This window comes from Microcebus murinus, chromosome 23 (genome assembly GCF_040939455.1).
Source record: "Microcebus murinus isolate Inina chromosome 23, M.murinus_Inina_mat1.0, whole genome shotgun sequence".
Classification (NCBI taxonomy): domain Eukaryota; kingdom Metazoa; phylum Chordata; class Mammalia; order Primates; family Cheirogaleidae; genus Microcebus; species Microcebus murinus.
In genome coordinates, this window is record NC_134126.1 from 31,589,378 (window position 1) to 31,615,952 (window position 26,575).

Consider the following 26,575-nt stretch of genomic DNA (forward strand, 5'->3'; position numbering starts at 1 on the left):
TGCCGGGCCTGGCGGGGCGGACACAGCCCTAGTCGGGGACAAAAGCAATCACAGGGCACCTCGACCCTGGCGGGGCTGGATGTGGACACAGCGGAAATGGGCGCCGAGATTCTGGGAAGCTCAGGAAATGAGAGGGCTTTGTTGCCTTGGCAACGGGTGGCCAGGGTCAGCGGCAGAGCAGAGGCAGCTGCAGGGCTAGCGGTGGAAAATAGGCCAGTTGTCGGGCTGCGGTTCCGGGGACGGGGAACTGCACAGGCAACCTGCCTACACCTGGGCGTCTGGGAACAGGCCACCAGCCGGAGGATGGATCGGAGCGAGGGAGACTGCGGTGCCTGGTGCCTCTGCTGAGCAGGCAGGGGAGAGGAGCGGCAGCAGCTGGGCTTCACCCGCACCCTGGCCCTAGCTCTGGTCACAGCCTCCGTCGGCTCAGGGAGACCCCCCAGCTTAGGCCGGGGGGTAGGCCAGCATTTGCCTGGTACAGATGTCCCCATGGCCTCTCTGGCGGTTCCACCACACCTGGCCCTAAAGAACTGGGTTCCCCTGTAAGGACAGACGCTCCGAGGACAGGCCTGGCTGGCTGGCGGGAGAGCCCGTCCCACCGCACACCTGTGCTTCCCACTGGCTGGGCCTGCAGGTGACAGGCAAGGACGGGGGCATGTGTGCCCAGATTCCGCTGGAACTGGACAGGACAGATTTCAGGGCTGCTTTCCCGCCCATTCTCCCAGCGGCCTGAAGGAGGGGTCTAGCCCGGCAGTCGCCCCATCTTTGGGTTTGAGGGGTCTGCCCTGGAACGGAAGGAGCAGCCGGGCACAGCCTGCAGGTGGCCAAGGGCGCCAGGCAGGTGGGGAGAGAGCCTGCTTCCTCCCACCTGCTCCGATTGTTCTGTTTGGCGTTTTCAGGTCAGCTTAACCAGGGCACGCGGGAGGCGAGGGGCTCTCACCCGGGATGGCTGTGGTGCCTCTTCCCAGCCATCGTAAGTAGAACGGATACACCGCTCTACAGCAAAAACATTGTCGCATCTGATCCTCACAATAACCCCACGAGCTGGGCGGGGCAGGTGGCGTCTTTCTCCTTATCTCACAGGAAAAACAGTAAACTGACTAGTCCACAGTCACACACTGGCCGGAATATCGGGGTGTCTGCCTCCCCGGCCTTCGTCCTTTCTGCCCCGCCATGGCCTTGGGAGAAGGTGTCCAGGTGAGCAAGGTGTCCAGGGAGAGACTGGACCAGCAGAGGCGGCAAGGGGCCTCCCAGGGTGGAGGCGATCATCTGTCTTCATCCCCAGGGTCCTGCAGTCCCACCATGGCAGGGTCCTCTCCGAGTGCTGCCCGGCAAGGTGGTGCAGAGGTGGGCAGCTCCCGGCATCACTGGGCCCTCCCTAGATAATTTTTAAAGGCAGACATACCCTTGACATTCTAGAATGTTGAATATGAGGTCAGCTGGGAAGGATAGCAGAAGGATGTCTTGGGAACTTCTAAAATGAAGAAAGGATTGGCCGGGCGCGGTGGCTCATGCCTGTAATCCTAGCGCTCTGGGAGGCCGAGGCGGGCGGATCGCTCGAGGTCAGGAGTTCAAAACCAGCCTGAGCAAGAGCGAGACCCCCGTCTCTACTATAAATAGAAACAAAATTAATTGGCCAACTAATATATGTAGAAAAAATTAGCTGGGCGTGGTGGTGTGTGCCTGTAGCCCCAGCTACTCGGGAGGCTGAGGCAGGAGGATTGCTTGAGCCCAGGAGTTTGAGGTTGCTGTGAGCGAGGCTGATGCCACGGCACTCACTCTAGTCTGGGCAACAGAGTGAGACTCTGTCTCAAAAAAAAAACAACAATAAAAAACAAAAGAAAGATAGGATTGAGGGACTAGCCTCAGGGTCCAGTGTGGGTAAACTGTGTGCTTTGAGATCCTCGGAGTGATCTGCTTCCAGACCTGGAGGTGACGTTAGTTGTGAACATCAAAACCCTCCAGAAATCAAAGCCAGCTCCGGGAGGCCCTGGCATCAGGGGAGTCCACGCCACAGCCATGACCCGCTGCGGCTGCCAGGTGCCCTGACGTGGCAGGAGGGGCGAGGCTGACTCGCGTGGGAACGAAGCCGCCGGAGGAGCCGGCCCAGGAGGAGGCCAGGCCTGGATGGGCTTGCGCATCTCTGGGCAGGCAGGCTGGCTGTCCACACCTGGGCCAGCCTTTGGCCAAGTCTGCACTGGCCTCGGGGGTGCTGGTGGCTCTGAACACAGGTCCTGGGGACTGGGGCAGCAGCCTGGGTTTGCCCAGGGCAGGGAGGAAACAGGCTTCTCCCCAGGCGCCCTGCTAACAGGAAGCAGCTGGGAGAAGGCCTCACCCGCACAGCTGTCCGCGCCCCTGGCCCGCCCAGCCCTGCTGACCTCCCCAGTCTGACCTTCCTCCCTGGGCCTGCCCCTGAACACACGGCCTGGAGGGACCCCCAGACTTCTGTGCATGCGGGAGGCACATCTGGACTTTCACACCAGAAAGACCACCCTGGGAAAGAAGGGGGCTCTGTGAGCAGCCTGAGGGCCCAGAGACCCCTGCAATAGCGCCCCCCTTCCCGAGCACACACTGTGGGACAGGCACTGCGCAAGCACGCATTGCTTGCATTATTGTATTGAATCCTTGCAATGACTTCATGAGGTAGGAACCAGCGACACTCCCATTTCACAGATGAGGAAACCGAGGCCCAGGGAGGTGAAACAACACGCGTAATCAGCATCAAGCCTGCCCGAGCCCACCGTGCAGCAGCACATGTGTGGCCATGCACGTGCACGCAGCCACAGAGCCCCTCACGGGAGCCGCACCAGGCCCCCGCTGTGGCCAGACATGCCGCCACCCAAAGCTCAGACGGAACAGACACAGCGCCCAGCAGGAACTTCTGGTGCTGCCTCGGGGAAGTGGTGGCAGCGCCCGTGGTGGGTGCTGCTGCCGGGTTTACAAGTGGCTTTGGGTGTTACGGGAAACAGACCAGCCAGGGTTCCAGGACTCCGGGACGGGCAGCCCGGACCCGCCCGCAGGGAACCGCCAGCTAGGGACAAGAGCACTGCAGCGGGCGGTGGCTTGCTCTGGGCTGGTGCCAGCTCTTCACCAAGCTGGGGGGGGGGGCAGTGGGAGGCCCCGTGCGATGCCCCCACTGCCTTTTCACCCCCGCCCCCAAAGTCCCCTTTCTTCTCGTCAGCCCGGGATGCACACACTGCAGCTACGCCTTCGGTGCGCAGCCCGGCAGGCCGTGACCGTGTGACTCCTGCCGGCACCCAGAGATGGTCGCAGACTCTGCCCGGGGAGGGGCGGCCCACAGCGGGGAGGGGCGGCCCACGGCGGGACCGCACACGTAACCGGTCACCGCACTCACAAAGCTCCTTCTGCCGGTTTGGGCCCTCACTGGGCCCATCACCGTGTTCTGCACCACATGGAGAAAGGACATCCTGGATGTGTGACCAGGGGCCTCACAAACGTGATGTGCGCCGGGCTGTGGGCACAGACCGGGAACGCCGGCACGCACGGGCGGGGAGCAAGCCTCAGCCTCGCACGAGGAGGCATCTCTCTGCAGATGGGGGGTCGGCCGGCACCTTTCTGTACGAAACAGCGGCAGGTCCACACCGGCCGGGCTGCATTGGAACAGAGACCCCGGGGGTCTGGAAGTTCCGCCTCCCTGCGCCTCTGCCCGCCCCGGGCGCAGCAATACTGCCCGCACACACAGTACGTCCTTCCTGCTCTCTCGGTTAGGCCACCTGGAGCCCTGAGACGCGTCTCCGAGCAAGGTCATCAGTAGACCCGACAGAGGTGGCAGAGCTCCGGCTCCCTTGGCCTCTGCCTTCCAGCTGGGCCGCGCGCAGGCTCCACGCAGCTGCACCTCTGAGCCCTTCCCCTGGCGACCTGCCTCCCCTGGGCGGGCGGGCTCCTGCCCCATTAACGCCGCAGGACAAGTTCCCTCTGGCCCGGCTTGTGCCCTCCAGTCCACGGATGGCCTCATCGGAGAAAACGACAGGGGCAACCCCCAAACCAATGGAAGACACACACACCCCCCCCCCTCGCACAGGGTGGGGACGTTTGCCAGCTCCAGCCCACCAGAGCGGGTGGCTTTCCCATCTTGTCAGGCAGGAAGGCGCAGGGTGTGGGCAGCGTGTGATGCTGATTTCCCAGTTCAAGATCCTAATCAGAGTCCTGTGAGGAGCAGCTGGTCACCCCTTTTGTCTTCCCGTGGCTGGGGAGGTGGGGGCAGGGGGGCAGGAGGGCAGACTTCCAGAAGGGGGACTAATGAAGTCAGCACCCCGCAGCTTGGGGATGAGCCAGGAGGAGGGGATCACAGATAGTTGAGCAAATTATGGTCTATCCATATGAGAGAATGTTAAAATTCATGTGTACAGAGAGCTCTGATTGATATGGGAAAATGCCTGCGATAACACTGAGCGGAACAGCAGAAATACGGAATTGTGTGCAGAGTACCAGCCCAGCCTGGAGAGACAGCCCTGCCCTGAAACAAACCTGCAAGGGGGTTAACAGTGTGCCCTGCATTAACAGCGCTTTCCTGTTATTGTTTCTCTATGATGAGCTTTGCTAATCAGGACGATAAGTGAAAACAAAAATAAAAGGGTGCTGCCCGCCCTGGTGGAGCAGTGGGGAGGGCGGTGGTGGCGGGCCCCAGAGGGAAGCCTTCCTGGAGGCGGTGGCCCCCGGCAGGCCTCCGTAGTGAGCTGGGATGTGCAGGGAGCCGCTGGCCGTGCCCCGGGGCCTGGGCAGGGGTGCCCAGAGAAGGCAGTGGGCAGGAGGGACGCCTGGGCGAAGTGGCCGGCCCTTCGCTGAAAGGGGCAAACGGGCAGGTGTCCCCATGAGGACAGAGTGTTTGCAGGGAAGGTGGGGGGGAGGGCAGAGTGTGGGGAGCCCCTGCAGCCCCCAGGAGGGGTCTGGATGTGACGGGGAGAGCTCGGTGCCGTGGGGGAAGGAGGAGGATGGGAAAGAAAGGACTGGCCGCGCCTTGACACGCAAGAGGGTGGCTGCATTTCAAATTGGCCTTTTAGAGCAAAGTCTGAGAGAGGCGCTGAGGGGCACTGGGGTGTGAATTTTCGGTTCAGTTCAGTGACTGGGGGTGGGAGAGGGAGTGTCTGGCGCCACCAGGGACAAAGTGCTGGTCTGAAGCCACAAGGCCCCTGGAGGTCAAACCCACCTCCTCATGTGGCCTGGGGTCCTGCCTTCAACTGTGTGGGCCTCAGTTTCCCCCAGAGAGGCAGGGGCTGGGTGATAGCCCTTCTATTATCCTCAGGTCTCAGGGGCTCTGCTAATAAAAATGATTGTGAAACGCTTTGCAAATAGCCGTGCCTCCGCACAATGGAGGCGATTCTTTGCCACAGAGGGGGTTCAGTTCCTGCAGGGCCCACTTGGAACCTCCCTGCCCTCCTAAGAAGGGGCCCTTCTGTTCCCTTGTGGTCTCGGTGAATGCCGCGCGTCCCCGGGGTTGCCGTGGGCCGGGCCCCGTGCCCGCTGCTGGCAGCCGCCCTCGCACAGCACAAGGGAAACTTTGTGTGCCTCCCGGGCCCGGGGTGCCGGCTGCCAAGAGCCGGGTCGGCTCCTCCCCCGATGGCGAAGGAAACCGAGGCACGGGAAGGGAGAGCGGCAGCCAGCCCAGCGGAAACCGGGACCTGTCCCTTCTTAGAAAACTGGCATTCATGACTAGCATTTATAAAGCACCGCACGGTTTATGCAGCAACGATGACAGCAATAACCAAACGTTTATTGAGCACTTAGTGTGTGCCAGTCACTTTAGATATAGCACCTTTTTTTTTTTTTTACATATATTTATTCCTGCCAACAACCCACTACGACAGGGACCATTAGTATTCCCTGTGGCAGGCAGAGTAACAGGCCCCAAAGACGCCCATGCCCTCGTGCTCAGAAGCTGTGGACGTCACCATGAACGGCAAAAGGGTCTCTGCAGGTGTGATTAAGGACACTGAGGCGGGAGAGTGCCTTGGGTCGTCCAGGTGGCCCAGTCCCATCCTGAAGAGGAGTCCTTACAAGCAGAGAACTTTCCCAGCTGCAGGGAACCAGAGAGACGGGCACGAGAGCGACTCGACCTGCCGTGGCTGGCTGTGAAGACGGAAGACGCGGCCACGAACCAGAGAACCAGGGTGGCCTTGAGCAGCTGGAAAAGGCGAGGAGAGAGTCTCCCCTGGAGCCCCCAGAAAGGAGCACGGCCACGGGGACACCCTGATTTTAGCGCAGTGACGCCCCGTTGGACTCCTGGTGCACAGAGCTGTCGGATAACCACTGGTGTTGTGTCAAGCCACCGAATTTGCAGTAATTTGTTTAGCAGCATAGAAAATGCATCCACTCCCATTTTATACGTGGGGCACCGAGGGTGGGGAAGGTTAGAGCCACATGCTAGGGAGCTCGGAGCTCGGGCTGAGCTGTGTCTTTCACACACATGAACTGACCACCCACAACCAGCCAGCCCTGTGCTAGGGCGGAGGGACTATGTGCAAAGAGAGCCAGGTCCCAGCCAGACCTGCCCGCCAAGCCTACGCATGTCCCGGCTGCAGCACGCGGCTGCCTCCCGTGGCTGTTTCACGGGGCACCTCGTGTAGCCTCACGACAACCTGGGAAACAGGGACCAGCACCCTCATTTTGCCGATGAGGAGACGGAGGCTCGGGGAAGAGGGTGTCGTCACAGAGCCCCCAGGAAGCTGCGTCGGGCGCAAGCGCAGGCTCTGAGCCCCTCCTTGCTCTGGCGTGGAGGGTCCTGGTGCCCCGCTGCCCCTGTGGCACCTGGCACGGACACCTGGGGTGGCCCAGCGAGCAGCACCTTGGGGACGGTGGTCTCAGGACCCTTTCCCCAGGCCCAGTTCCACATCTTCTCCCAGGCTGGGCCGGTGACACCTGGTGGGATGAGTCAATGTCCCCTCTGCCACCCGGGCCCGGGCGCGGGGTCCGGAAGCCCTCTGGGGGGCTGTCTCCCGAGGACGACTGCTCCCTGCTGGGGCGGACGCACAGGAGGAGCGTGACCCGGGGCAGCCAGCCTGGGTTGCACGCCTGCTGGCCAAGCATGTCTGACCCCCCGACCGTCCTGTCGCCTCTCCATTAGCCTGTTGCCTCCCCGCCCCACACGTCCTCCCCTAGGACCCAGCAGGGATTGACCAGGACAGCTCAATCTCGGGCCCGGGACAGCCTCACTGCTCAAAACCATCCATGCAGGCAGGACTGATCCCTAAGCACACTCTCCCACCCGCCACCCTGGGCGGTGACATTCCCCACTTTCGGAAGAGGAAACTGACGCACAGACAGATCCCGAGATGTGTCCGACATGATGCAGGATGGGACCGAGGCGCCCGACTTCAGAGCCCACCCCCCTTCCTGGGGACTCCCTGGCTCCCTCCTGGCAAACGCCATGGACAGGGCCACCCCCTCCCCTCTGCTCCCCGCCACTGCTGCAGCCCAGGAGAGAGCACCAACTGCCCGGGACCCTCCCGAGACCCCGTGTTGGGCTCTCATGCGTTCCCAGAACGACCCGCTCACTCCGACGCTTCAAGCTCCACCCGGGCAGAGGCTCAGAGCTCTCAGAAAGCAGTGTTCCGGAGTGGTCAGCCCTGCCAGGACCCTTCCAGACCTTCCCCGCCCAGAGGCAGCTGTGCCCAAGGCGAGGGCCCACTGCCCACCCAGGCCTGGCCACCAACCCCGTCCGGCCCAGGCCCCGGGCCGCCCAGCTGCGGAGGGGATTGTGTGCCGGGGGGTGAGTCAGAGCCTGGAATCCGAAGCCTCCCGGGCCTCCCCCTCGCCCAGCCAGCCCCGCATCTGCCTTCCAGATGTCTGCGCTGGAGAAACGCCCTCCGCCCACGAGGGCCAAGGTCAGGGGGCGGCGCGACCTCAGAGAAATGCCTTCAGAGCCTGCCGGGTGCCCTCCTTGTCAGACCTAACCGGCCATCCTCCGTGGGGGCCTCTGTCCCCGCTGTTTGCCCCCAGCCTCACAGCAAGTCCCAGGCTGACGGGGGCACAGAGCTCCGCCACTGTCTGACAGGGCAACCTTCTCTGTCCCCGAGGGGCTTCTATTGTCGGGGGTCGGGGGAAAGGACTCTGAAGAACAACCTAGAACACGGATGGAGGGAAATAATTTTATTGAGTGCCTCCCACGTGTCAGCTACCGTCGGGTTGGGTCTTACTCACAGCTACCTCGCTTACAGTCGAGGACACTGAAGCCCCGTGGTTAGTTAGCCAGCTAGCGAGTAACAGAGCCGGGTTCAAACTCAGTCCGTGCAACACCCGCATCTTGCGTTTGCGTGAGAGCGTGTGCGTGACGGGGGTCGGTCCGTGCCGTCTTTGCCGACATCACCCTCTGGGCTGGGCGCTGGCTCTTCTTCCTCCTGCAAACCACCATGCTCACGGCAGTGAAGACGGCCACGCTGAGGGCCGCCTCACGGACCAGCACCCCACTGTCACAGTCCAGCCCGGCGACTGCCAGCCCTGCCCCTCTAAAACAGAGAGGGGAACGCCACAGGGAAGCTCTCCTGCTCCGCCGGCTCCTGCTCCGACACAAAACAGCGGCAGGCCGTGGGCAAGGCGGGGGCTTTCTGGGGTCTCGGGGAGAAAGGGTTCAGGGTGCCAAGGCCGCCGCACGCCAGCCGCCGCTCGGGACGTCTGGAAAGAATAACGGCTCGTGGGCACCACGGGGAGGCCGGTGGTGGTAGCGGAAAACGCAACGGAAATGCTGACTGTGCCCCCCAAGCCCCCTGCCTGCTTTGTGGCACCCGGGGCTGGCCCGGGACAGCAGCCGGGCCTTTCTCGTCTGCGTGCCGGGTCCCCGGGGGGCCTCAGCTCGTGGCACAGGTCCACAGATCCCCACGCTCTCTGTGGCTCCCCGGTCCCAGAGACGGGGCTCTGCAGAGAGAGGAGACGAACATGTTGCCACGTGGCAAGGAAGACCCAGATCTGTACACACATCAGTTTCTTCCCCTGGGAACAGTGACTTGGGCCTTGAAGGAACAGGAGGCAGGATTTCATTAAACAAACCCCTGTTTCTCAGGGCCTGCTGCGGGGAGGGAACCCGGGGTCCCACACCCATCTCAGCTCCTCCTCTGCTTCCCTCTGGCACCCTAGCACCCTGGGCACAGGGTCACCGGGCTACTGCGTGTCCTTCGCTGGCCTAGGGTGGCCAAGGCTAGACCAGCAGTGGTTTGGGATCTGCAGTGGGGCCAGTTGCCCGGGCCAGGCAGGTGGGCTGTGCTGATAGTGGAGGGAAGGTTGGCCCTGGCTACGGCCCCATAACCCAAAGGGAAGAAGATTCCAGAAGACTATGCCGCCAGGCTGGAAAAATCATTGACCTTTGCTCTTGCCAACCAACAGCATCCTAGCCTGCTCCATGTCCTGTCACTCAAGACACTTAATGGGTTTTTCTTTTTGTCCTGAAAAATAAATCTTAAAAGGGAGAAAGCAAGAACCGTGGTTTTTGGCGGGGAGGGGGGTAGTTTGTAATAGGTGGAACAAAAATCAAGAATAAGGACTTTTTTGATACCACCCAGCGAGCTGGGGCAACACGACACACAGGGAGACAGACGCGGTCTGCTCCCCCAGGCCTCTAAGCCTGCCTGGCTGCCCCTGCCTGGAGTGGGGGTAGGTGCCTGCTCCCCCGCCCGAAGGACGCAGAGCCGCCCGGCCGCCCGGCGAGCAGGGCGTGGGATCGGGACGGGTTCCGCTGTGCAATCGCGTCCTCTGGTGGCGGCGACAGGGAGCTGCAAGGACATGCAGACAAAGGGCAAGGCAGCTTCCTTTCTCCCTTCCCCAGAATTCCCCTCCGCTGCCTGTGTGGAGCAGACAGCACTGGGCCTGCCCAGAGAGAAGTGCGGGGACCCGCGCTGTGCTCCAGGACTTCTAAAAGAGAGCCACCTAGGAGGGAGACGGCCTTCCCTCCCCTCCCACTCCAGCTCCAGCCACCGGTCCCTGACGGGCAAACCTGCTCCCACACCGGTCCCTGACGGGCAAACCTGCTCCACACGCACTGCACCTGCACCGTCAGCTGCGCCAGAGCAGGTGACAAGCCTTCCTCAAAGCCCAGCTCTCCCTGTTTAACTCCGCCTAAGGGCCCTCAGCCTCCCCTGGCCCGCACGGAGGCTTAAAAGCAGCAGCAGCGGGTGGAGGAGTTTTTATTCCCCACGGTGCACGGCTGTGCTTGGTCTCCGGTGTCGGCTCCTCCCAGCCTACGCCTCCAGTCCCTCCAGCCGGACTGGGCCAGGCCCGGTGTGACCACCACCTCACTGCAGCCTCCCAGCAGGCCTGCGAGGACCAAGTAACCCCCAACGTACAGAGAGGGAGCTTACGCTCCAGAACGCCAAGTGACCTGCCCAAGCGTAACGTGACAGCCACTTTCCGTGTGTCTGGCGGCACGCTGGGTCAGCTACAAGCATTATCTCACTCAGCACCCAAGAACTAGGTTATCCAGTGAGCTAGGTAAAAATCACCCCCACTTGACAGAGGAAGGTGTTGGAGCTCAGAAAATGACACCCCAAAATGAGGCACCTGGACATGCTGAACTGAAAAAACAGGCTCAAGGTCTCTCGGACCTCCCGCCACCCCCGCCTCTCCACTCCCTTCTCCCCCAAAGCTCAGATGAGGCCGTTCTCTGCAGTTCTCTACCTAGACGCTGGCCCCGCCAAGGAGGAATACGATTGCCTTTGATCCTCTCCCTGAAATTTCGATAGCCAGAGAAGACGAAAACTTGCTAATATTTACCTATGAAGATTAAAACTCATATTCACAGAGACTGAAAATGAAACACCACACCTAGAGCCCAGGCAAACTTTGTCCCAAACTACTGTCTGTTCTCTGGTCCCATACGATTCCCGAAGAGAATTACTTACTAACCGTCATCTGGGCACCGGGCCCATTTGTTCCCCCTAAGGATCATTTACCGCCCCTCAAAGCTGCCACGTTCCCACATCTATCTCCTCCCCCAGGAAGACGGGAATATGGGCTTCCGGACCCCACCGGGTTATGGAGCGATCATTCTCCCGTGACTCCCCTGAGCTTGTGCACATTAAATACATCCGTCTGCTTCTTTCCTGCTACTAATCTCCCCTTTGCCAGTTTATTTCCAGTGACCCTTCAGCGGGTACAGGGGATGAGTTCTCTCGGCCCCAACAAAGGCACTGGGGACATCAAGGGATAAATAATATGCACAGAGTCACACGGCTAGCAAGTGGCAGAAGGACAGAAACCCACTTATTTGTCTCACCCTTATTCTTATGCCTGTTCTTTTGGAGGACCAGGCCTCCTCCTTCCTGTGCCTTGAAGTCCCTCGCACACGGCTCAGCGCAAACGCTGCCCAGCACAGCGACAGCTTCCGTTCCACGGCCCCCGAGGGGCCTCTCGCCCTCCTCCAGCCAGCCCGGGAACTACAGACAGTGCATCCCTTCCTGTTTCTCCCCATCCCTGCCACTCCCCTTGGAACAAAAACCGCATCTGACATTTCTCAGCGTGATTACAGTAAAGGGACTGGATCCCAGCCAGCTCTTCCTGGGCTTTAATTACTTATTCTCTCCAGTCTAAGTGGTGTGGGCACGCTGGTCCTCAGTTGACCCACCTGAAAGCTGGGAAGATCAAGAAGTTTCTCCTAGAACCCCATTGCCAGCAGAGGAAGGCGCTAATTTGGAGGTGGCAGTGAAGGGCGTTGAGGGTAGCTGAGTGATTTCTTTTTGTTGTTGTTTGAGACAGAGTCTCACTCTGTTGCCCGGGCTAGAGTGCCGTGGCGTCAGCCTAGCTCACAGCAACCTCAAACTCCTGGGCTCAAGCGATCCTTCTGCCTCAGCCTCCCAAGTAGCTGGGACTACAGGCATGCGCCACCATGCCCGGCTAATTTTTTCTATATATTTTTAGTTGGCCAATTAATTTCTTTCTATTTGTAGTCGAGATGGGTCTCACTCTTGCTCAGGCTGGTTTCAAACTCCTGACCTTAAGCGATCCTCCCGCTGTGGCCTCCCAGAGTGCTAGGATTACAGGCGTGAGCCACCCCGCCCGGCCTAGCTGGGTGGTTTCTGACCTTAGCTCTCTCCAAGGCTAACGCAGGGGAACCTCTGGGCCACAGCACAGCTTTGTAAGGGACCTCCCCAGGGGGAGTAAATGTCCTGGGATCGAGCGCTAAGGGGGCCCCTACTCTGTGTGATTGGGCACACAAGCGTCCGGACATGTCTGGCTGCTGTCCTGTGGGCTGGGCTGGGGGACACTGAACAAGCACATGCCCCAAACTTTTGTCTTTCTTCCAAAATCGCTACGCACTGTTTCCCAGAAGAGGGAGGACAGAGGCTGAGGTCTGCCCAGCCCCGCCGAGGGCGCCGGGCTCCCGCCCTGGGCACTAACCACCACCCAGCCCGGCTGAATGACGGGGGCTGAAATGTGGCATTTCCCCGTCCCTGCTGGCGGCGTGGGAACGCACAGGAATCTCGACTGGATGACACAGCAGACGCCTCTGGGGCTTCCTAACAGCCACAGCAGCCCGTGTTCACCCCAGTTCCCTCCAACCCCGAAGGGGGGCCCTGTGGTCTGGCAGGAGCGCCGCGAGGGCCAAGGACCAGGGGGAGTCAGGGTTCCCGGGGGCCAGGCTGACTCACGCCCTCCACGTCGGGGACGAATCTACTGGTCTGAGCTCTTCCCTGTGACATGTGCCACTGCAGAAACCTCGGGAGCAGAATGAAGCCCCTGACTAATGATTTTCTGGGGCTCTGCAGCGAGATGGCAGGTGAGACCCTCACATGCTTCCCACGAGGGAAGCCGGGGGTCAGCGCTCCCCGCTGGCCAGGAGAGGGGACGGCCTCCAGAGAGAGCCCCAGGGGCTGGCCAGGAATCTCCGTGGAGGGCGCAGGGCTGCTGCTTAGAGCTCTGGGCGGCCCGGGCTGGACTGAGGCTGGGGCTGGGAGAGCAGAAGGAAGAGCCCCAGCATTTTTTTTTGCCCCCTGCCTAGAAGGTCCTCCGACTCTCTCCCCTTTATACCTATTCTTTGCCTGATAATTCTTGCGAGCCCACAAGAAAAAATTCACCTCCCAAGGAGACCTTTCGTGCTCCGCCAATGGTTTCAACCCTCCACTGTCCTCCACTGCCCAGAATAAGTGGTGGCCTCTGTTGCACTTATTGTCACTGGGCTCTAATCGTTGGCTTGCCTACCAGGTCATTTTTTAAAACTTTACTTATTTATACATTTATTTTGAGATGGGGCCTCACTCTATGCTCAGGCTGGAGCATGGTGGTGCCATCGTAGCTCACTGTCGCCTTGAACTCCTAGACTCAAGTGATCCTCCTGCCTTAGCCTCCCAAGTAGCTGGGACTACAGGCATGCGCCACCATGCCTGGGTAATTTTTTTATATTTATTTATTTATTTTGAGACAGAGTCTCACTCTGTGTTGCCTCGGCTAGAGTGAGTGCCGTGGCATCATCATAGCTCACTGCAACCTCACACTCCTGGGCTCAAGCGATTCTCCTGCCTCAGCCTCCCGAGTAGCTGGGACTACAGTTACGCACCACCACGCCCGGCTAATTTTTTCTATTTTTTGTAGAGATGGGGTCTCACTCTTGCTCAGGCTGGTCTTGAACTCCTGATCTCAAATGATCCTCCTGCCTGGGCCTCCCAGAATGCTAGGATTACAGGTGTGAGCCACTGTGTCTAGCCTAGACCATTTTTTTTTTTTTTAGAAAAGAACCTTATACAGCTTGTACTTAGTACCTAGCTGTGGCAAATGTTTAGTGAATGAATGAATGGATGAGTGAATTCATGAATGTGGCATTTTCAATCCTCTTTCTGGGACCTGAAATCCTAGTCTCCCAGCCCAAACCCCCTTGGGCCTTTTTCAACGACTGTTTTCATGGGTTTCTTGAATGGCAGACCCCAGGCAGAACCACATACCAGCCCAGAAGCTGGCACTAAAGCCACCCACTAATACCCCCCAGTGGCCTTCACAGCACCTTCCCTCCAGCACCCGGGAACCCACCTGGCTCCCAAGTCCCCACTCCCCTCTCCCTCCTCTGGCCTCTCTTTCGGAAACACCTTTTTCCTGCCCGATTGGGCCGCTGTGTTTCCTGCACAGGAAGAGGGCCTTTGGATCCAGGTTGTATTTATAGCCGGCCTCCTTCCTTCTGGGCCTCCCCAAGGTGAGGGGTGATAGCACAGTGGGGGTGGGGGATGGAGGATGTTCGGGACTCCCCAGGGTCTCAGCCACCGGGAGAAGAAAGCTGAGTCCCCAGATGAGAGGTGGAACCCAGAAGAAGCATCTTCTGACCCCCAAACCGCCTCTCCCTCCTGACTTCCCCAGATCGGTTAGTGGCCCCCCCGGATCTCCCGGGTCCCCAGATTCAAAACCTCAGAACCTCAGAGGCAAAGATTTACGGGACTGACATCTGGAGAAGACCTTGGAGCTCAGATTTTGTAGATGAGGAGCCTGAGCTCCAGAGAGAAGAGATCTGAATGAGGTCACAGAGAAAGTCAACAGCGGGTCCTCGGCTAACGTCACCCCTGATAATTGATTGCTTAACCCATCAGGATCACAAAGGATGACCTCACTCAATCTCACGGGGCAGGTGGTACGTCATGGGTTGAATTGTGTCGGTCGAAGCGCTCATACCCAGGATCTCGGAATGTGACCTTATTTGGAAACAGGGTTGCTGCTGCAGAGGTAATTAGTTAAGATGAGGTCACACTGGAGTCGGGCAGGCCCCTAATCCAATATGGCTCTCGTGTGCTTACAGGAAGGGGGAAATTTGAACACAGACACAAACAGAGGGAACGTGACGTGAAGACCACAGGGACAGAGACCGGAGTGATGCACCTACGAGCCGGCGGACGGCAAGGACGGCCAGCAAGTGCCAGAAGCGGGAAGAGGCCAGGAAGGATTCTCTGCTGCAGGTTTGAGAGGCAGTGGCCTGGGAACAGACAAGGTGACACTGTGAAGATTCCACCAAGGATCTACCTTCTTAGCTTAACTCTCATAACCCTGGCAGACACGTTGTCGATGCACCTTAGATGTGAATCCTAGAACGACGAAAGGAATCCAAACTTTCCCCCATAAACTCACGGTGGCACATTCATCCTCACGCATAAGAGATCAAAAGGGGCAGACTACGTTATTCGACACGGACGAATCTCAAAAATACCATGTTGAGCCAAGAAGCCAGGCACCACATAAAACCTACCGCGTGGCTCCATTTATACGCAGTCCGAGCACAGGCAAAGCCACCCTGTGACAACATAAACTCAGAACAGTGACACAGCGCCAGTGGGGCGGGTGTGCTCCCGGAAGGGACGGGAGGGGAACGGTGGGCTGATGGAAATTTGCTATTTCTGGATTGGGGTGTGGGCCACACAGGGATATTCCGTTGTCAAAAGCAATTGTCAAAAACACATCAAACTGGACATTTCAGATCTCTGCATGCCACTATTTGTAAACTGCGCCTCCATTAAAACAGAGCAGAATGGAACAAAAGAAAAGGGTTGGAGGGAAAGGCAGCCCTCGACCACAACAGCTGGGGGGACGGCTGTTGAAGGTGAAGAGACGGTCACTTTCTCCCGCATGTCCCTGCAGACCGGAAGTCTCGTGCATGCTCTGCACAGTGTCCTGGCGGGTTGCGGCAGCAGCCCGGGGCTCTCTGCAAAGAGGCAGAGGGAAGCAAACAGAGCCGGCCACCGGGCACACAGGCTCTTTCTGGCTCTGCGAGCCAAGCCTTCGCCTCGGAGGCGCCCGGCTGAGCCCTCCCTGGTGTCCGATCGCCATGGAGATGGCCCGGGCTGTGTTTTGGCCCACAAGCCTGGAGCTCATCATTTCAAATCTCCCACCTTCCCATGTGCTTTGCCGCAGCCCCATCTGTGACTCGTCCTTCCGTGCTATTTATAACGCCCTGGAAACGCAGCCCGGCCAGATAAGAGGCAGGCCTGGCCAAACAAAACCCAGGCCGCTGGCCCCCTCCCCGGGAGGCCTGCAGTCTGGAGCCCAGCGGGGCCCGGGGGGACCGTATATCTCAGAGCCGGCACCGCAGACGCCTCCCCTCGCCCCAGGCCATCTGACCCCCCATCTGACGGGGAAGCATTTCGCTGTCTGGTACATAAACACCCCTTCGGGGACAAACCCTCCCAGCAGCATCACCACAGGGCTGGGAGCCAAGTGCTCCGGGCATCCTTGGCTTTTGCTCGGCGCCGTTGCCTGCCCCACGTGACCCTCCGTGGACCAGGTGTTCACACCCAGGGGTGCGGCCAGCCACGGGGCGTCCAGATCAAGGACGATGATAATGACAGACGTCGGCTTTACGCCATGTGGTGCCGAACACCTTCCAGGACGAGGCGCGCGGTTCTGTGGGGTGAGCGTAACATCACCACCTCCACTTCATACCGGAGAGCCTCGGGGCTCGGGAAGGCCGCGGGAGCCCAGGTCAGTGGACCCCAAAGCCTGCGCATCTGCTGCCTCGACACCTGCCCCCGGGGCCAACGTCAGGGAAACGCCGGGGACCGAGGCGCTCGGGAGAAAGGGGAAGCACATTCATCCCTACCTGCCCCTCACTCGAGCCTGAGTTCATTTATTTATTTATTGAGACGGAGTCTCACTCTGTTGCCCAGGCTAGAGTGAGTGCCGTGGCGTCAGCCTAGCTCACAGCAACCTCAAACTCCTGGGCTCAAGCAATCCTCCTGCCTCAGCCTCCCGAGTAGCTGAGACTACAGGCATGCGCCACCATGCCCGGCTCATTTTTTCTATATATTTTTAGTTGGCCAATTAATTTCTATTTATAGTAGAGACGGGGTCTCGCTCTTGCTCAGGCTGGTTTCGAACTCCTGACCTGGAGCGATCCGCCCGCCTCGGCCTCCCAGAGTGTTGGGGTTATAGGCGTGAGCCACCGCGCCCGGCCGAGCCTGAGCTTGAACGCCTCCCTCGTCCCCTCCTCCCGATCAGTCCCCATCAGTCAGCAAGTGTTTCCTGAGCCCCCACTGTGTGCCAGGACCCAGGGAGGCCACTTCCGCTTCTCTCTGCCTCACGCGGACTCTCCCAGACCGTGTCAGCGCCAGCCCCCACCCGGCATCTGGCCCCCGCCCGGCCACGCGGAACACAGGGGCCTTTGTCCTGGACTGGATGTGGGTGCCGGAGTGACACAGTCGCCGTGGCCAGCGCGGCAGCTGCCCTTCCCACCCACTTCCCACAGCCACCCCAGCCCCGTGGGCACTCTCTAGGCCTCCCTGTGGCCTCTGGCTTCTTTCTGGCCGGGGCGGCCAGAGGAAGTGGGGCGATGACTCAGAGGTGTGATGTGGCGTCTCTGGGATGACACTCAGTAAGGAGATTGGTGAGGAATGACAGGGAGGACCGGGCTTCCCAGCAGATGTGTAACTGGAGGGCCAGTTGTTTTTTTTTAGCTCCAAACCAGATAAAAAGCAAAGGGTTCTGAACGGGTTGCCAGCCCGACAAAGGCCTAAATTCATGCACAGTGGTTATTTTCAACTCTGATGAGAAAATGAGAAACAGAACTCAAAACATGACACGTTTTTACATTGTTTCTTTGACTAACTGGGTAAAAATTAGCAGGAAATAAAAAAAATTGGTCATGTCCTTTCAAGTAGCTTTTATTGAAAAATAAATCTTAAGGACTTGTCAAAATAAGTGTAACAGCAAAGCTAATTTAAAAGCTCAACATGACTTCTGCATTTATATAACAGAGGGATGTCTGTGGCTAAGTTCCATGAGCCATTAGAGGCACTGCCCACCTCTGCTACATATGGCCCTGGGGTATGTTGGAAAGGACAAAATCAGGAGTCAGAAGACCTGGGTTTCCCACTTCCTTCCCTGAAGCTGTGTGGCTCTGGGCAAGTTACTTAGCCTCTCTGAGTCCCGTTTTCACCATCTGTAGAAAAGGGACTGTTTGTCCCGCCCGCCTCATAGGGTTGCCATGAAGAGTAAGTGAGATGTTGGATATGAAGTCACCCAGTGAGGACTGTGCCGTACGTGAGAGGAACTTCTGCCAGCAAAGGTCTGGCAGGAGGATAGGATTTGTGTCACGGGACTTCAGTAGAGCTTAGCTCTGTCCTCAGGGTCAGGCTATGACTGCCCCAGGGCGGTATGGGTCTCAAACGCTCGCCAAGAGATACCTTCAGAGCCACGCCTACACTTACCACCCATGCGACCTGTCCCCAGGACAGAGGGCCAGAGTGGAGGAGCTTTTCAGGGGCCAACGGAAGAAAACGTCATGGGTTCCAAATCACAACAATAAAACCCCAAAATTGAAATTAATCAGATCTCTGCAAAATGTAACATTGTGTGGACTGCCTCCATATCGAAATTTAGTTTTCAGGAGAATGCATCGCATTCGAAAATAACTTGCAGGTAAAATACTTCTCACATCCCAATAATGTCAACTCGGGGTGGAAATTATTCAGGGTTACCAAGAACAGCCGACTTTAAATTCTTAATAAATGAATTGCTGATGTCCACATACTTTTAAAAGCAAAATTATACAGATCCTGTGAAAAGTGTACAACGAAAATATTAGCACTGCAGGTGGGACGTGGAGCGTAGGTACACGGTCCTGGGCACGCTGCCTCCGGGGTTCTCTCTGGGTAAGCAGCTATCCGTGGCCTCAAGGAGCCCGCTCTCTTTCGGCTCAGCGCAGCAGGGAAGCTTCCCCCAGGGCCAGCTCCTGCTCCCTCTGTGTATTTAGAAACTGGGATACCCGAGCTCAAAGCCTGCCTTTTGCTCTACTGTTATGGGTGTCACCACCAAATTGCACAGAAGACCTTAAAACAACAAGCCACGGTTTCCTGTCCCACCTCTTCCCAACCCCATTCTATTGTCCAGATAGGTTTCTGTTATTAGTTCCATTGGTGGTTACCCAGATAAACTCCAGATAACACACTAATGACTCTAGTCCCTGTTTTGTCGCCTTTGCACAATGTCCGTGATGCCCAGACAAGATGGACGAGGATAGAGCACTTACACTAAACCCAACTCTCTTTCTCCTTCTCTTCCTCCCACTATTTCATTTTAGTTCCTTTTTTTTTCTTTTTGGTTGTTTTGTACCTTTAATCTTAAAATTCAGTTTCTTGTTTTCTAACACTTTGACAGGCTCTCTTGCAACCCCTCAGTATAGGATGAGGGTGTTGGAGACCCTAAGTCCGTCCCTCCTCCACCTATATCTCTCTTCTTCAGTCAGCTACTCTTTGACCCATAGCCAGGTACAGGCTGCCCAGCAACTACAACCCAGTCTATGCAGCTTTGCTTAGAGATCACCAGGAAATGTCACTTATATGATCTTGACTACGTACATCTTGTTTAATCCCAGCCTCAGAGGGTCTCAGTCTCCCCTTCCTCATCTGTAAAATGGGGATAGCACAGCCTGTCCTAACACCTCATAATACCTGGTGAAAGGATGAGGAATGTGAATGGCACAAGGCTTTTCACAAATACAATCTCTTAATTTTCTATAATTATTCCATGACACTCAGCAGAGAATGGTGATAATCGAGCAGTTTAGATAACTCCCTGAACCACAATTTCTTCCCCAGTAAAATGGACAGAACACTAGTACCTATCTCACTAAGTGGTTCTAAAGATTAAATGAAATGATATAGATGAAAGAGCTTCTCACCCATCGTATCACTATCCTAATTTATTTCTCTCTTCCAGGAGAGAAAAAAAAAAACTCCAATTCAGGCCCCAACTCAGCTGGCTATGGATTGAGAAAAAGTGCGTTTCTCTCTAAGAGGCATTTGGGGGAAGAACTGAGAAATCTGAGCATGGCCCATCTATTAAATAATTCTGCCAAATCTAGTATTATTGGGTGTGATTGCAGTACTGAGAATGTCCTTGTTCTTGGGAAATACGTGCTGAAGCGTTTAAGGTTAAGTCGGCTCAGAAAAGAAAAGTCTTACAAGTACATATGTGCACAGTCAGAGAGCGTGCGCAAGTGCGCTGTCCGGTAAAATGTTACCAATCGGCGGATCTAGACATTTATTGCACTAGTCTCTCACCTTCTCCACGGATTTGACAGTTTTCAGAATAAAGCCTCCTGGTGGGAGGGGGTTTGCAGCATGGGAAAGGACCGTGACTTTCCCCTCCCTCTGGGCACTGGCACCGGCCCTGAGGGTGCAGCTTCCGCGGTCCTGCCCAGCCAGGCAGAGGCGAGCTTTGCTGGTACTTTTCAGGCCTCCTCGGTGGAGCTGAGCATGCCCAGGGGGTGACGGAGAGGACAGGGGTTCGGGGGCCAACAGACAGCGGCACACAGGAGTGCAGGGGTGACCCATGCAATCCAGCCCTCCTCCCGAAGGTGGGGGAACCTTACAGAACCGTCCCAGACAAGAGACGAGGCAGGCAGCTGCTGAGCTTGGGGTCCTGGCTGAGGTTCCTGACCGTGTGTCTCGTCAGCTGTCTCTCCTTTGTTACAAGGAAAGCAGGAAGAGAGCAGTTGGTATCTTGGCACTACCCGGAACCCAGATACCCCTTCCCCGTCAACTCAATTATCTGCACCAGTGAACTGGGAAAAGAGGCACTGGTAAACGACTCCGGCAACAATCTATTGAGGACCTACGCTACGCTCGAAGTCTGCAGAAAAACTGGATAACACCCAAGCAGCATGGAACAACTCAATAACAAGAGTGAGGCTCAAAAGATACAGTCAGACTCACATCCTTTATGCCTTCATTTATCCTCTCCCAGACAGACAGCCCCGTTCCCGGGTTTTAGGGGAAGCCTACCAGCTGGAAAAAACAAAATCTGCTTTGCCTAACTGCTGATAGGTGGTCTGCCTGTGGCAGATCCGTGCCAGCAAGCTCCTAAGTGGAGTGCTGCATTGCATTCCAGACATAACACATGCAAGTGGGGATAAATCGGGGCACGCTCTAAGGGTGATGAGTGTAGTAAGGAGGGTGGGGGAGAGGAGGAATCTGGTGTTTATTGAGCACGCACACTGAGCGTCCCAGGGACCAGGTCAGGTCTTGCATGATCTCACTCGATTCATGCAGTCACTCTCTGACTGTGTTTCCCAAACATGCCAGATCACAGGAATCACTGTGGTGGGAATGCGTGTGTGTGTGTGTCCACTGCGTGTGCGGGGGAGGGGGAGAAAGAGGGGGAAGGTTAAGATCTGGCAAGTTGCGAAACACTGTCCTATGAGTAAGGCATTTTCATTCCACTTCTCCTGGGGGAAGAAACTGAGTCTCTAAGAGGTTCCGTGGCCTGCCTAGCTGAGGTGGGTCACGCAGCTAGCAGCAATGGTGCTGATGGAGGATACGGTTTCAATGGCCAGTACTGCCTGAATATGCACCACGTGCTCAGGACTTTACGTGCAAAAGTCAGGATGTGAACCTTGACTCCAAGTCTGGCTCATTTCATGGTCCAAAGCCTTGCCGTTACATCCTACCTGTCCCCTGAAAACACCTGAGTGACGATCTAAAGGAAGCATACCCTGGTAAGATCAGAGAGGGAAAGACGAGCACGGACACACGGTAGCTGTTTCCAAATACCGAAAGGAGCACACTTCGCAGCCAATTACATTCATTCTGCGCGACTGATTTTGAATACCCCCCCCACACTTTATTCAAGGATGCGTTTTGGTGAAGCCCACTGAACTTCTGGTATGTTTCACCGATGGGTGGAAGTCACTCCAAATAGGGACCGAGATGGTTTCAACACACTCTTCTTGGGAGATCCCCAGCAGCAGGGGTGTCCAGGCTGGAGGACGTCCCCCTCGGGATGTTTAGGGGGGTGGTCTGATGTATGGGGGGGCGAAACAAGCTACATGACACATAAGGTCCTTTCCAACTTTGCAAGTTTAACTCTACGGAAGGTGGCATTTACTCTGTTTACAAATGGATTTTAAAATCAGGGGCGGGCTGTAAAGTGGGTCAGAATCACTGACCAGATGGGGAGGCAATTGCGTCACTGAGAGCCGTGACCAGTCGAGGGTTCCAGGGAGTAAATCAGCTCAACCATCGGGTAGCTCTGACCCTGGCAGCGCCTCAGAACCACCTAGGGAGCTTTTTAAAATGACGGATACTGAAGCCACATCCAAACCAAGTGACGCTGACTCTCCAAGGATGGAGAGCCCAGGAATCGGTAATTTCTAAAGCTCCCCAGGTGACACTAATGTGCTACCAAGATTGAGAACCACCGAGCCGGAGGAAACGAAGTTCAAGTTCGTGCTGAGGCTGGGCTGGCTGCCCTGGGAGCCTCGGCGACCAGGAATCAGTCCATCTCCACATCTGGGCCAGCTGTGTGCCTGACTTGGGGGAGTCGTTGGGAGGTTGTTTGGAGGACAGGACGATAAAGCCCTTTTTAACCTTTTAGTGCTTCAAAGCTCTGATTTTTCCAGTTATTAAAAAGTGTTCACAGATTCATACAGATGGGGAGTAGAATGGTGGTTGCCAGGGAAAGGGAAAGGGTAGTTATTCTGTAATCGGTACTGAGCTTTACTTTGGGAAGAAAAAGTTGCAGAGATGGCTGATGGTTACTTAACAATGTGAATGTATTTATTGCCACTGAGCTGCATACCTAAAAGTAGTTAAAACAGTAAATTTTATGTTATGCCTATTTTAGCACAATTAAACATTTCTAAATGTTTAAGTCCACTAATTATAATGAAAAATATAATTAACATGCATCAACCCACCCAAATGTAGAATGTCAGCACTTTGTTGAACTTTATTGTCTTTTTAAATGAAAAAATAAAATTTTGGAGATTAAAAAAAACTTTCAGGGGGATTTATCCTAAGAATACAAGGGCGATTCAATGTAACATAATAACAAAAATAATCCATGTGCTGTGACACATTAGCAGAATGATGGAAGAAAACAAACCACATGATTATCCCGAGTGATGCAGAAAAAAACATTGGATAAAATTCAACACCCTTTCATGATTAAAAAAAAAAAACACTTAAAAAAACTAGAAATACAGGAAAATGTCCTCAGCGTGATAAAAGGCATTTATGAAAAACCCACAGCTAACATAATACTCAAAGACTGAAAACTTTCCCCCTAAGAGCAGAAACAAGAGGATTCCTGTTTTCACCAGTGCCACTCCACACTGTACTGAAAGCTCCAGCCAGAGCAATTAGGCAAGAAAAAGAAATAAAAGGCGTCCAGATTGGAAAGGAAGAAGCAAAACTATCTCCATTTACAGTTGGCGTGATCCTATATAGAGAAAATCCCAAATAAGCCGTACACAGAAAAGCTGCTGGAGCTAATAGACAAATTCAGCAAAGTGGCAGGGAACAAAATAAACACACAACAATCAGCCGTGTTCCTATCCACCCGCAATGGACGGTGCAAAAAGGAATTTAGGAGACAATCCCCCATTTACGGAAGCTGTCAGAGCATCTGAGGACTGGACATGGGTACAGTCTTGTAGTCCTTTGAAGTGGAAACGTCTTGTTATGAACGGTCCTCGGTAGCAGGGCACAAATCAGCCCCTTTCAGTTTTTATGCATATTAGTGCCTCTCATATTAAAAAGAAGTGGAGGGCCGGGCGCGGTGGCTCATGCCTGTAATCCTAGCTCTTGGGAGGCCGAGGTGGGCGGATTGCTCAAGGTCAGGAGTTCAAAACCAGCCTGAGCAAGAGCGAGACCCCGTCTCTACTATAAATAGAAAGAAATCAATTGGCCAACTGATATATATATATAAAAAATTAGCCGGGCATGGTGGCGCATGCCTGTAGTCCCAGCTACTCGGGAGGCTGAGGCAGAAGGATCACTCGAGCCCAGGAGTTTGAGGTTGCTGTGAGCTAGGCTGACGCCACGGCACTCACTCTAGCCTGGACAACAAAGCGAGACTCTGTCTCAAAAAAAAAAAAAAAAAAGGAAGTGGAGCGAATGGATTTGATGAGGATGGTAGTGTGGACTGCCCAGGACACGTATGAGAAGCTGAACCACATCCACAGGCAGGTCCAGGCGGCCTGGGCTTCAGCCTCCCTGCCTCCCTCCACGTCTCACGAGTCACAGGAAGCTGGGAAACAAAATCCCAGGCCCCGTGGAGGAAATCAGGTCTGAGTCAGCCTTCCTAGGAGGTTGAGAGAACAGATTAGGCCCAGGACACCGTTTACTGTGGAGCGTGTTTTCCACTAGAGAAGTTGGTGAGGTTTTTGTGTGTTTTTCTTTTTTCAAGTCGAAGAAGCAACTGAAAGTGTTTTCAATCATTTCTTTCTTTTTTGTGTGTGTGACTAGGGGCCAGAAAGATGAAGTGTTTGCTAAGTATTGCCACATTGCTTAGCGCTGCATGTTCCTGAGGCCGTAAAAGCTAGCGGTTGGTTCCATCTCAGAGAGAGCTCTCCTTATCCCTTGCTAGGTTTGGGTTCCTCTCTCAAAGTAACATCTGTTCTCTACAGATGGAAACACTGGGGAGAGAAAAATCCCGAGTGCGAGGAGGTGATCTGCTGAAAGGGAGTGGGCCCTGGACCGGAGTCAGAAGACAGTGCCCAGCTGCTCGGCTTCCGCCCATCCCTGCCCGTCAGGAGCCTGATTCTAGTCTGCAAAGGGGTGGAGATAGATCCTTTTAACTTTGACATTCTAGTTTTTCTTAAAGGCCAAACCCTTTAAGAATTCAAAAGAACTTTAAAAGAAAGGGGAAGTGACATTGAAAAATGGACAGGGGACTTTTCTATTCTGGGCCACCCTTTTCTACTGGGCCAAAACTGAGTGGATACCGGAGGGTCACACGGACTCAGAAGGCGGCCAGACCAGGCAAGGGAAGGAAAAGCAGCACTCCTGTCCCAGTCTCCCCAGGCCAAGGCTCACCAAAGAAGCCAGATCCCAGAAAAGGTCCAAGTGGGTAGCTTGCCGCCTTCCTGCAGGCAAGCCAGCCTCATTGAGGACCACGTTTTGAGGGGGGAGAAGGAGGGGAGGGGAGTAAATCGACTCCCAGAGAATAAATAAATGGACGCTTGAGTTAGATAGGAAGCCTCTGGATGGTACTTAGACTTTTTTTTCCCAAAATGTATTGATTTGGCGACATTTATAAAGTGCCTACTGTGTGCTGGGTGTCATGGGTAGTCAGTAGGGTGTTTGCCTGGAAGGCATTCACAGGGAGATAAGGCATGTGCACAAATACCCCAACGTCTAAAATACAAAGCATTGTGCACTGACAATCAGCAAATACAATACGATATACTACAAAGCAGAAATCGAGACCTGCCCTGAAGAGAGTTCAGATGAATTGCTGGAGCAGTTCAGATGAGGGGCAGATGCTCCCTCTCTTCCCTGCAAACCTCAGGAAATGAACCGTAAAGGTTGGAGCACAGATCTGAAAAAAAACCTTCTCTACTCTTGCAGCAGTAGCAAGTCCCCCCGGCTCCATTTTACAGAAGTGAAAACCAGGGCAGGGAGGGGAGGAATTATTTGCTCTGTGATCACCCACGTGGTTAGCAGCACAGCCAAATAGAGAACTGCAAACTGATCTAAAACTTCCCCTAGAAACCCACGGTGAGAGCACGGACTGCTGTAAAGCCCATCTTGGAAAAGGAAACCCGCAGCTACAGCTACTCCCTGGGTCTCCTCTCTCAGATTAAACCCAAAGACGCACCAACCACAACTCAAAACGGGATGAAACAATTCATAAAGCGAGCTGGAGCCACACGCGTCTTCTTAGCCCTGGAGGGAGCCAAGGTCTCGGCCGCGACAGCTCCCCCTACTTGGGGGGCCGTTCCCAGCGTGCAGCCCTCCAGCCCCACCGCGGGTGAGTTGCAGGGGAACTAGGGGTGGCCCACAACAGGAACACCCAGGCAGGCCCTCCGCTTCTGCAGAGCAGACGTGGCCGAAGGCTTCTCAGCACTGAATTTGAACGAGCCAATGGTATCCCAATCACCGAAACAGGAAGCCAGATAAACAGCGTGTTATCAAGGGGGGATCCAGCGCTTCCCCTAAGCCGGCGCCAGCTGCGCCCTGTGACCGTCCTAACAAAGTCCCATTGACTCCCCAGCAGATTTTCCTGTGTTCGGCTCCGGGGCACAAGGAACCCTCTCTGCGGGGCAGACGTCACCCCTGCACACCGCCCCCACCACCCGCACCCTCCCCAGTTCCTGCCTGCCCTCTCCGCCCGCGGCAGACCCGTCTGATTCTTTCCCCTATAACCGGTTTTCATCGGATCCGAGGACTGGGACGGACCGCAGGGGCCCGAGCGCCAGCAGCGCTCAGGTGAGCGCCCCGCGTTCGCGCAGCCTCGCCCCGCCCTCCCTCCCCTGTCCCCCGAGCCCTGTCCTGCGGGGACGCTTTCTCCTCCCAGACGCTCTGGGCGCGCGCCAGAGAGGACAGCCCCAGGGAGACCGGCGGGAGGGCGCGCCACGGCGCGCGCGCTGGGGGCCCAGGGAACATTTTCTGGAACAGCCCGCAAGGTCACCTGCCCCAGCTATTCGGCTGGCTCCCGCTGGGATGGGAGAAGCGTTAACTCTTGCTTCAAAGAAAGGGAGAGAAGATGTGGGCAGAGTGGTGTGTGTGTGCGTGTGCGTGTGTGTGTGTGTGCGTGTGTGTAATAACCCAGCCCTTGGCGTCTCAGACTACAAGATCGTAACGCGCTTTCAATTGTAGGTATTTCACAAGGAGGGAAACTGAGGCTCAGAGGGGTTGGAATTGGACAGCCCCTAGAGAGTCCA

The 26,575-nt window shown here is 56.1% G+C and overlaps 1 protein-coding gene across 2 annotated transcripts in view; it reads right to left on the reverse strand.

Moving 5' to 3' along the window:
* Nucleotides 1-26,575, reverse strand: part of NAV1 (neuron navigator 1) — a 233,120-nt gene that overhangs the window by 206,125 nt on the left and 420 nt on the right. The gene's annotated exons all lie outside the window — the stretch shown is intronic.